General features: G+C 38.4%; 1 protein-coding gene across 1 annotated transcript in view; it reads left to right on the top strand.

Moving 5' to 3' along the window:
* The first annotated feature begins 4,722 nt into the window (after nt 1-4,722).
* Nucleotides 4,723-11,239, top strand: part of LOC140230388 (tyrosine-protein kinase CSK-like) — a 123,574-nt gene continuing 117,057 nt past the window's right edge. The window contains exon 1 of the mRNA XM_072310537.1: nt 4,723-4,801. The gene's annotated coding sequence lies outside the window, so the exon portion shown is untranslated. The remainder of the gene's footprint in view (nt 4,802-11,239) is intronic.

The following is an 11,239-nucleotide window of genomic DNA, read 5'->3' as shown; positions in this document are numbered from 1 at the left end:
AATTATTCTTGTTTTTGTTTTTTGTTTATTGTTTGTTTGTTTGTTTGTTTTTTTCATTTTGCACCAGGGACAACAAAATCGTGGGCAAAAACAATTCGCATTACGGGCTCTAGCAGCACTGATTTATACATTTTACTAGTATTCTATACAGTGTTAACTATTAATTTTATCGACCGTACTGTACATCCGTACGGTACGTAGCACGTGTACACACGCTTGCATGTACGTGTGCTACTTACAAGTATAGGGTCTATGTACAACACGTTACTTCTGACCAATCCATATTGACAATGTGAGCCCAAGTGCGCGCCTTAGCCTCATAAAAAAAAAAATGAAAAAAAAAAATGGAGGGGCAAGTATATCATTTTGCTCACCCCCGATAATTCCCGAGACGAGAATATTTTGTTGCTTTTTGACAGAAAAAGGTTGCCTCCATAAAAATGTTCGAGGGGCAAGCGCACCATTTTGCCCCACCCCATCAATTATAATTCCCGAGATGAAAAGATTTTCTTGCTTTTTTGTTAGAAATCGTCCAATTGTTTCACCCAAAGTGTCCACCAGGTGGCAGGTTGCTGAATTTCGATAAAAAAAGCAGTCTCTCTCGTGTGGGAGGGGGATATCCCATCCCACACCCTCCCCCGTTCGGTCTATTTTTCATGGACTTAATACACCTATATGCGCAGATTTACAATGTTTCATCGAAAGTGTGCACCAAATCTGTCACTTTACTTAATGAAAAAAAAAATGCAAAAGTTCCGTCGTGGGGAAAGGGATATTACCTCCTTTCAATTAACAATTAACCCTTTCCCACTGTCGTAGCCAAGCCGGGGGGGGGGGGGGGGGGGCGATGGGGCAGTCGCCCCCCCCCCCCCCCGATTTTGACCGGGGATTTGGAAGGCGGAAAAAATAAAATCGAATATGGAAGAGGTATCTTGCCACCCTCCCATTGCCTTGTCCCTTCTATAGACTTAGTACACTATGGGGAATTACAATTTTCGAATTTTCCACAAAAAGTGTGCTTCAGACCGCTTTATTTCAATTCTAAAAACTCAAAAGCTCCATCGAGCGGGAGGGGGTATCCCCCTCCCACATCCTCCCCCTAAGCTCTACCTCACTATACTTTGTACATGACTTATACACAGAGATGATGCACACTCGGAATAAGAGCCATTAAGCCATTAACACTTCAATGGAAAAAAAAACAGCAACAACTATTTGTTTAAATTATTATTTTTTGGAGGGGGCTGGAAAAAATTCAAGTATTACACCAAAAGTTTGCACCAGATCGCTGAATTTCAGGTCTGAAAATACAAAATCATCTTCGTGTGGGAAGAGAAATTTAATGCCCCTTATGTACACCCTCGTGTGCATGCTTTTTCTGTTTGATTGCTCAACAGACAGCGTTCATAATATTCATTGTAAAAATTAATACAAGAAGTTTATTTAAATGATACAATTTTATAGGCAAAATTGTTCAATAGTATAATCTACATCATAATGTACTGCTACCTTAACATGTGAGACTGTTTCAAGTCGATAAAACACGGGAAAATAATGCATCAAATTGCACCATTCACAACATAAAAATGCAAAAAGTTCTCACCGTGGGAGGGGGACGACCCCCTCCCCCCCCCCCCCGCGCTCGCTCCTCTTGCTCGGGCTCCGTCGAGTTCATGACCTCAGTGTAAGAATTAATACAAGAAGTTTATCAAAATACAAATGATACCATAGGCTAATATTTATTGTTCAATGACAAATAAAAAAAAATATTAAAACAGGAAGTTTATTTGGATGATACAAAATACTGTACTTTTAATATGCAAACTGTTCAACAAGAATCTATACATCAAAATATACTGCTACCTAAAACAAGTGGGACTGTTTCAAGTCGATGAAACAAGCAAAGGCATGCATCATTATTGCACCATTTACAACATCAAAATGCAAAAAGTTCTCACCGTGGGAGTGGGGACGACACCCTCCCCCCTCGCTCGCCTTGCTTGCTCGGGCTCGGTCGCGTTCATGACATCAGTGTAAGAGTTAATACAAGAAGTTTATTAATGATGTCATTTATAGGCACATTGTTTAATAACAATATACATCAAAATGTACTGCTACCTTAAACAAGTGGGACTGCTTCAAGTCGATAAAACACGCAAAAACCTGCATCAAATTGCACCATTTACAACATCAAAATGCAAAAAGTTCTCACCGTGGGAGGGGGGTGTTCGTGAAAGGGGGAACAACCCCCTCCCACACCTCCCCCCCCCCCTGCTCGCTCCGTTCACTCGGGCTTGGTCGCTTTGCTCCCTCGCATACTAGCAGCCCCACCCCCCCCCCCCACCCGAGATAAAATCCTAGCTACGCCGGTGCCCTTTCCCCGCTTGGTTTCCCTACACTTTAAAAAAAAAATCGAGTGAAAATATTCACTCTCAAAGGAGTGAATTCAAAAAAGAGTGAATTTAGAGTGAAATGGAGTGAATTTTGAGTGAAAATGTTCTTTTTACTCGTTTTAGAGTAACCTCAGGGATCACTCCAAAATCTTCGAGTGATCCCTGAGGTCACTCCAAAATGAGTGAAAATGAACATTTTCACTCAAAATTCACTCCAATTTCACTCTAAATCCACTCTTTTTTTAATTCACTTCTTTAAGAGTGAATATTTTCACTCGATTTTTTTAGAGAGAAAAACCCCTAAACGCACCCCCCTAATTGAAAAAAAAAGCTGGTGACGCCCCTGTGTACAACATCAAAATGCAAAAAGTTCTCACCGTGGGAGGGGGTACCCCCCTGTCCCCTCGCCCGCTTCGCTCCCTCGCATCTAACCGCTCCCCCTAAGATCGAATCCTGGCTACGCCGGTGATAGACCTCATTATTTAGTAGGCCTTCACAGTGATGTCGCACAGGTGGAGCAAGAGCTGATACCACGATTTAGTCATTCAATTATCTATGAATATTTCTTTTTCTTACTTGTTTTTTGATAGGAAAAAAAATCCAAAATTCACAAAAAGTGTCCACCAGATCGCTGAATTTCAGGTCTGAAAATGCAAAATCTTCCTCGTGTGGGAGGGGATACCCCCCTCCCACAACCTCCCTCGCTCGGTCGCTCCGCTCCCTCGCACAGATATTCCAACTCCAAGTCCCTCCCCCACCCACCATCATTAAAACGGAACGATGCCCCTGGGATGATTGCTTTATTGACTTAAATCAAGAAAATTTAAAAATACAATAGCTACAGGAAAAAAATCTACTACGTTATTACATGCAAAGAAATGGAGATCCATTATTACCATTAATTTTTATTGAATTTATTTGGGCATTATTCACGGCTGCGCTATACGTTTTTGAAGGGGGGGGGGGGATCAAAATCGCCTGTAAGTCAAGCAGAAGGAAAATCAAAAGACAAGAAAACAACAACAAAACGGTGATTTTCCACCAAAAGTCGGCTGACAAACAAAAAAAAAAAAAACAAAACAAAAACAAAAACAAAAAACACAATAACCCCCCAAAACCCCAAACAAACAAAAACAAGAACAAAAAGTCTTCATGTTTTTGCTGCCACTTCCCTCCCACTTTATATTTCATGCAAAAGAGTGGGACATTCAATCCCTGTAAAGTGTGTGTGTGTGTGGGGGGGGGGGGGGCGACCAAGCTTCTCTCCCCCCCCCCCCCCCCCCCCCCCTCAGGCTGCGCCGGTCCGGTAATATGAGCTTGTAGTGTAATGGTGACTATCGCCGATCATCCCCACCTCCCCCCCCCCCCCCCCACTCCTCCGGATTTACGCCGTTGCATAAGGGAACAAATATGACTTAATGAAACTACAAACATTATATGAAACAAAATCAATGAAACCAATGTCAACTGACATAAAATCAACTTAGGAAGGAAAAAAAAGAAAAAAAAAGGAAAAAAGAAAGAAAAGGGGAAAAAATGAAACTGTCATAACTGCTTACGCGCCATAGTGGACAGACTGGATTTCATGATTAAGTCTAATGATAAGACTCACCCTGGATTGATATTGCGAAGGATTGGGTACATATAGGCCCTAAAGAATGCAGAAGAGCGGACATACGAAAAAGAGAGAACAGACACACTGTTATACGGTATAATAACAGTAACATCTGAGGAGGACTTATGTTTGACGGATTATTTTTCTCTAGTAAAAAGAAAATGATTTCTGCATAATTGATTAATGCTTGTAAAAATGATGACTTGATTGAGATATTAAAAACGAACCTAATTCGGTTGTATATTTCATAAGATTTCAATAGAAATGATTTTGATTTATTCTTGAAAGAATTCAAAGCTTTTGCTGTTAGTAGTGTTACTATATCGATGGGAAGTGAGTTCCAATACTTTGGCCCATCGTAGATGAAGGTGTTCTGAGCCAGCAAAGTTCTAAAAAATGGCAAATTATTATTGTGATTAAATATTTTGGCATATTTATAGGCCTATATGGATATTGTTGTCTTCAGATATACATCATATGTTTTGTACATTTATATTTTTGTTGAAAATGAAAATGAATAAATGAGATAAAAAATGAAATGAAATATTCTAGGTGTCTATCCACAATCGTTCACCCTCTTGGTATTTTTACGCATACAATACTAAACGGTTTTCGTGATCGATAGATAAAAATTCACCGAAACCGGAAGTTGATTACTGATGGATGGTCATATTGAGATTTCGTCGACTTTACTGGCAGTGTCCCCATTTTGCTGTTCAGGAATACGTAGGTACTAGTGGAAAGATCACAACTACCTCTGTATGGGAAGAATGCTCTCGGATGGAACTGATTCGTGAGTACTTCAAGACATTGTCTAAAACTGTGTGACTCTTGTCGTAATAAATGTGAGATCAAGGATTGTTGATTGTTAGCGAGTGATCAAAGGGCAGAGCGCTCAGTCGCCATAGGCTGCCTCGGTAATTCACCCTGCTGCTCGCTGGCGGAAGCTGCTAGTGCTACTACTAGCCTACTACTACTAGCTAGTCCGCGTCCTGTACAAGGCACGAAATTGTCGTAAACGGTGTGGGGAGCCTACGTAGCCTACTTGTACTTTACTATACTTTCGTACCCTCTGCGTGCCTCGGCGAGCTGGCTGGACCTATCGCCAAATTCACGATGCGAAGCTAGGGCTGTGCGAATCTTTCGTCGCCCAAATGTACCCACGGTTTAGCAGTTTCACGTCGCTTTGGATGTAAGATTCTCCTGAATAACTTTACCAAGGGAAGTGTTTGTTTTACATTGTCGGTTTCATTCTGTTCTTGTAGGCCTAAAATCATTTAGATCATGTCAGTTACCCTCTTAAAACCTTAACGTCGCAACAGGAATTGGACCGTAGAAGCAGCTTTTTTATCTGGAGTCAATATCGATTATAACCTAACCACTTTGAAGATATATTTTAAATCAGACACTTCCTGGTCGGTTTTCTAGCAGTGCAGTGTCGGAGGAGTGCTTGGGGTGGTATTCTGAAATCCTTCCAAGAAGAAATTTCATCCTACGTCAGGATTTTTTCCTTTCAGTGCCAGTCACAGTGGTATTCTGAAAATCTTCCTAAGTTTTTCTTGAGTGCCTTGCTAAGTTTTTTTTCCCTAAACTTACGTCTTAGGAAGAAACTTAGGAAGATATGCTAATGAGGATAAGATATGCAAATTTCCTACGTAGGAAGAAAGTTGGTATTCTAGAATGCACTTATTGGAACGAATTTTAGGAAAATATTGAGGAAAGCCCCACCCTTGTCATAAGTATGTTGTTAAGAATAGCAAGCTGCAAATCATCGTGATAGGCGCGCTTGTCATTCACTGCACGCAACATGTTTGATGCGCGAGATGGGCATAAGAAAGGGGGCATGCCACGCACACATGTATTTGACCCTACGTCCTTGATTGGTTGGTTCCTTATGATAGGCCTACGGCATTTCGTATTGGCTTAGGAAAGGACGTGTGCGGGGATAAGGATGGCCTAATTTGCATTAAAGGCATAATTTACCATCCTTTGCAGATCTATGAAACAAATACCCAGCTTTAGTGCTTCAAAATAGTTCTAAACTGTGAATTAGAGATGGAAACAACCAATGTAAAAATATGGACCAATATAATCAATGTTTAGTATTGTTAAATATACAAAATGTGAACAATAAAATGTTTCTAGACTAGAAATAATTTGTATACAGTTATGGTTTTTTAAGAAAAATAGTGATATCTCCTTAAATTTTACGCTTTATTGTGAAAATTTTATATGGTAGGATGTTTTGTGATACATTTTTAACTGACCTACACGTATGCATTAAATGTGATATCTTGAACATCTTTTAAATCACTGCTCCCAAAGGTAAACAGGACCTAAGTTCCTACCTTTTCAGAATACCAATTCTGTCTTTCCTAGGCACTTTAATTCCTAAGTTTCTGACTTAGGAAGAAACTTAGGAAGAAACTTGTAAAGGAAGATTTTCAGAATACCCCTGGTACCACCCTGGTCTCGATCCTCAAACACATCCTCGGCCCAGCTATTACCAATTGAAGACATGAATATCGTCGCCTGCCCGGCAGAAGGGCCCTAGGAGCTGCGCGCATGGAAAAAATACTTTTCGAGATATAGTATTTTTAATGTTTGAGTGGCTCTACAAAACAGAGTTTTTAATCTTACTGGCTGAAAATTGATCAGAATTTAGTCAATATTGTTCTACACCATTCTTAAAAATTTGAAGTAATAATATTTAGTAGTTTTTTACACTCACTTTTCTGTTGGGGCCTTTCTGCCGGGAACATAAACGTACATACCACCTCATCACAGAAGGGCCCACGCACTCAGGGCCCTTCTGCTGGGAACGTCGATATGAAGCACGCGCTGTCACAGAAGGGCCCTGTGCGTAGACTTACAGTATGTGTTGTAGAGCATGACATAGCAAGTAGTATTAAACATTACGTTATGCGGCTTTAAACAAACTTTGAGAAATGACGGTTGTTGGTCAGTAAGTTATACCTAGATGCACTTTATATTTTATTCCAGCTTTGACATGTGAAAGGGTCTGACACTAACCTTGCTACAGTAAATTTATAGGCAAGGAATTACGGGAATTTATGTCGGTAATACTTCATTTACTTCAAATCTAAATTGCAAATGACAGCAATAGACTATTACACAATCTAATACAGTGTGTACTCAAAATTCCTTAGAATTTAGAACCAATGGCACATAATAACAGCCTCAAGTTTTGAAAACATGTATTCATCTTTAAGCTGTATGGGCCTGTATGAAAGTAAAATAACGACCCTGACTTTGACCATTATTACAGATTTTCAGGTAGGGCCTATGTTTTAGCAAAGTTTACTGAAATGTCTCTTTAATTGGCCACTCCCCTCTCCCCCCCCCCCCCCCCGAAAAAAAGAAATACACACTAAAAATATCAATATTCCTAGAGTTCTTGGTTTCTGATCACAAAATGAAATGTTTGGTCGTTTATGTAAGTCACGTTGGTTCGATAGTGATAAATATCTAAGCTTCCTAAAATATCTCCATTATTATTGAACTTTTTAAATGGTGCAATATAGACCACGAAAAAACCCCAAAATAATTTATGTAGGCCTATTTTTTAACATTATCAAACTTTTGAAAAATAAAAAGAAACTATAGGGGGAAAATCTTGTAGTCCTATCTTTTTAAAATTATCAAACTTTTGAGAATAAAAAGAAACTTTAGGAAAGGAAATCTACATCAGATTAATTTATAGATTTGGCTGTTATTTCTTTTTCTGTTTAGTCAATTGAACACCAAGTCACCACTTCAATGTAGTACAGTATTGACTAAAATCAATCAAACAAACACACACACATACACAGATTGATTCTTCTCTTTATAGCTCTTTTTCCTATTACAACCATTCAAATTCAATCGCCACAACTTATTTTCAGGTCACCTCATTTGTATTAAAAAAAAGAAAAAAGAAAAATGCTCTCAGAAGCTTTTCTTATGGCAGGGCTCCACACTAACTTTTTTTTTTTTGGTGGCCCGATGGGGCCACCAACATCATCAATTTCAAATTTTTGGTGGCCCGAGAGAAAAATTTGGTGGCCCCAAAAAACAAATATTAAAAAACATTAACTCACTGCATGCATTTATGCATTTCCGGCACAAAAAGTTAGAAGTTTATTGACACACTTTAAAAAAAAATTTGGTGACCCGAGGCGGGCCACCAAATTTGCCCTTTTTGAAATTTGGTGGCCCGACTTTCATTTTTGGTGGCCCCGCACCACCGGGCCACCGTTAGTGTCGAGCCCTGCTTATGGGAAAATCTTTATTTCAAATGAAAACAAATGGAATATTGTCAAAATACACATCAATCATGTAATGTATGAATTAAACATACAATCAGTCATCACTCAATCAAACAAACACACACACACATACATAGATTCTTCTCTTTCAGCTCTTTTTCCTATTACATCCATTCACATGCAATCACCACAACTTATTTTCAGGTCACCTCAGTGTATTTAAAAAAAGGAAATGAATATTTCCAAAAGCTTTTCTTATGGGAAAATCTTTATTTCAAATAAAAACAAATGGAATATTGTCAAAATATACATCAATCATGTAATGGATGACTCAGTCATCACATCCAACTGGACCCCATGGAAGACCAGCTTAACATAGCTGAATATGGGCTATCCAGCCATCTTCTCAGATGGAAATGAAAAAAAAAAAAAAAAAAAAAACTCAATACATGCCAAAATCCAGTTCATTTTGGCCTCTTGTGTCAACTTACAGCTGATAATTAAAACCCAATAATGATAGATTTTTCAAGTCAAGAGTCAAACAATTCTTGCAATTTCTCATTGAATTGTTTTTGCTAAAGATTGAGATAAACACACTGATTAAATCTGCATGTTCTACAATATTTCCAAATTACAAATAATTGGGTTATATTTTGTGTGAAATCTGCAAATTCATATTAGTTCAGTTTTCACATTTATTGAGGTACATTCTTTTCTGATAATATAGTTGTAAGACAAATTAGTCCCGTGTTACCTTGTTATGATGTAAATCATTTGCGCCAAACACTGCATTGCCATTTCCTGTTTTGAAGTTATGTCATACATTCAGTACTGATATTAACTTTTCATCTTACATTCCTGCTTTCATTCAACATCAGTGTCAAGCTTTCTAAAAAGAGATCAATCTCAAAGTGAGAAAATACCCTTACCTCAGTTATTCAAGTATACAAAAGCCTAAAACAAGCATTGACTACATATCATAAATAGTGTGAAATCTGCACTCAGAGAAGGAAATTTATCAAACCCTCAACTGCAGAATGATTTTTATTTTATTTTGTTGATGAAGTAACGATAAAGTAGTCATTTATATTTCAGTTAGAATAGGTTTGTTGGAATGATCAAAATGATCAAAACAGCCCTATGATCACAACGTGTCTGAGCCAAGTCCCAAATTTGTTTACTGTTTATTAAGTCTGGAAAGTTTGAAGTGACATTAACCTTTGTAAAAACTAAATAACTAATATTTATCTTCATATTGGATTCCATTGTTACAATGCATACAAGACAAATAAGTCACTATAATGTAAATCTTATTTTTTAACCGGTGACTTATCTCTTGAATCTAATTTCAACTCATTTTTTTCTTATTACAATTCATGTAAAGTTAGTTAACTGAATAATTGACCACCATTAAATTGATACATATCACAAACGACAAGAGTTTATGGGTTAGGGTGTTCACATCCTCTTGGCTTTTGTTCCGTGAAAAAATCATGGAATTAATTGAACCAATGTTACGCAAGGGCTGCAAATCCCCCCTCCCCCAAATCAATCGCACTGGTGTGAGAGGGTTCTCTTGCTACAGTTCTTTTTATAGATGCTTCTCCAGCTTGGCTGCCCCATACTGGCTCCTGGCGTTTCAGGTGTGCCAACATACCTGCATTATGCAAGTATACACCAGTACACATCAACAGAACTCATGAAACAGAACTCATGCAACATGCAATTGCAAGCTTAGGACCTGTATAGAAAATAGAATTCCTACAAATGGATGGTTATTCAAGTGAGACCTATGCACTTCCTTGCAAATGGGCAGGGGTTTTAGGCTGCCAGCCTCAGGATCCTGTTAAATTCATTCTTCCTTTCTACAGCTGGAAACAAAATAGTGAAACAGTTTCACTCTCTAATTGAGTTGGTAAGGTTGATAAAAAGAAATTTTATAAAATGGGCTTGAGGATCTCTGCAATCTGATTGGTCAATTGTCATGCACTGATTTTTTTACTGCTTCACACTGAGCCATGCATCCAGTAAAATCCGAACGCATGGCTCAAGTCTTGCATAGTGTTGTAGGTGTACCTGACGCATGATGGGGAAAATAGTTGTATTTTATGAATTTTACGGGCCCATTTATAACACAAATGATGCACAGGCCTATTTCGTGGATCAGTGAGAAATGGAAAAACCCACTTGCTGCGCTCGTGGGTTTAAACAGTTCCAAAGTTAAACTCATGCATCCAATTCTCACCGATCCACTCTCTCCTGTGCATCATTTGTATAATGACACTATGCATATTCATCCTACTTATGATCCCATCATTGTTACCTTGTATTTGGGCATCTGCCAATCGAAGTACATGCTATAGGGCAAGGCAGCAATTGCTACAAAGATGTAACACTCAAACAGGAGACCATTATGCAGTCCCCTGGTTTAAAATATTTCCTCCTTACAGAGACATGTGAGAGAAACCTACACAACACTTGCATTCTTCCCTTTAAGATATTCTGTAACAGAAAATGCTAGGCAACATAGTTTCAACCTTTCAGGGATTGTTGGACAAAATTAATTATCTATTAAAGGACCTTCAAAGGGCATTTCCCATTTGATGTTTTGAAGAGCATGTTACTAGGCAAGACAACATTTTCTGAAAGTAAAAACAAATCTGGTTATACATGTATACAGCTTTGCTGCTCTAAAGGTCTACGGGTAGATCCCCTTTTGAGTTCTGCTTTGCGGACAGTGGGAAATAGCAATATGTAAATACTGAAAGTGTACTACATTGCATTCAAGTCTTCCTTGTTTGCATTTATAACCAAGAGCTAAGCTAAATACGTACAAAAATGCAATGCACACTGTATAAGCCTTGCTTCCTATTAAAAAAAAGCAAACATCATCATAGCTTGAATGCATGAAGGAGACAGATACTGGTGATATGAAAGCTGTGAGAAAATATGCGAGATTTAAT

Source organism: Diadema setosum, chromosome 7 (genome assembly GCF_964275005.1).
Source record: "Diadema setosum chromosome 7, eeDiaSeto1, whole genome shotgun sequence".
Classification (NCBI taxonomy): Eukaryota; Metazoa; Echinodermata; class Echinoidea; order Diadematoida; family Diadematidae; genus Diadema; species Diadema setosum.
This window is presented reverse-complemented; position numbering and strand designations above follow the sequence as displayed.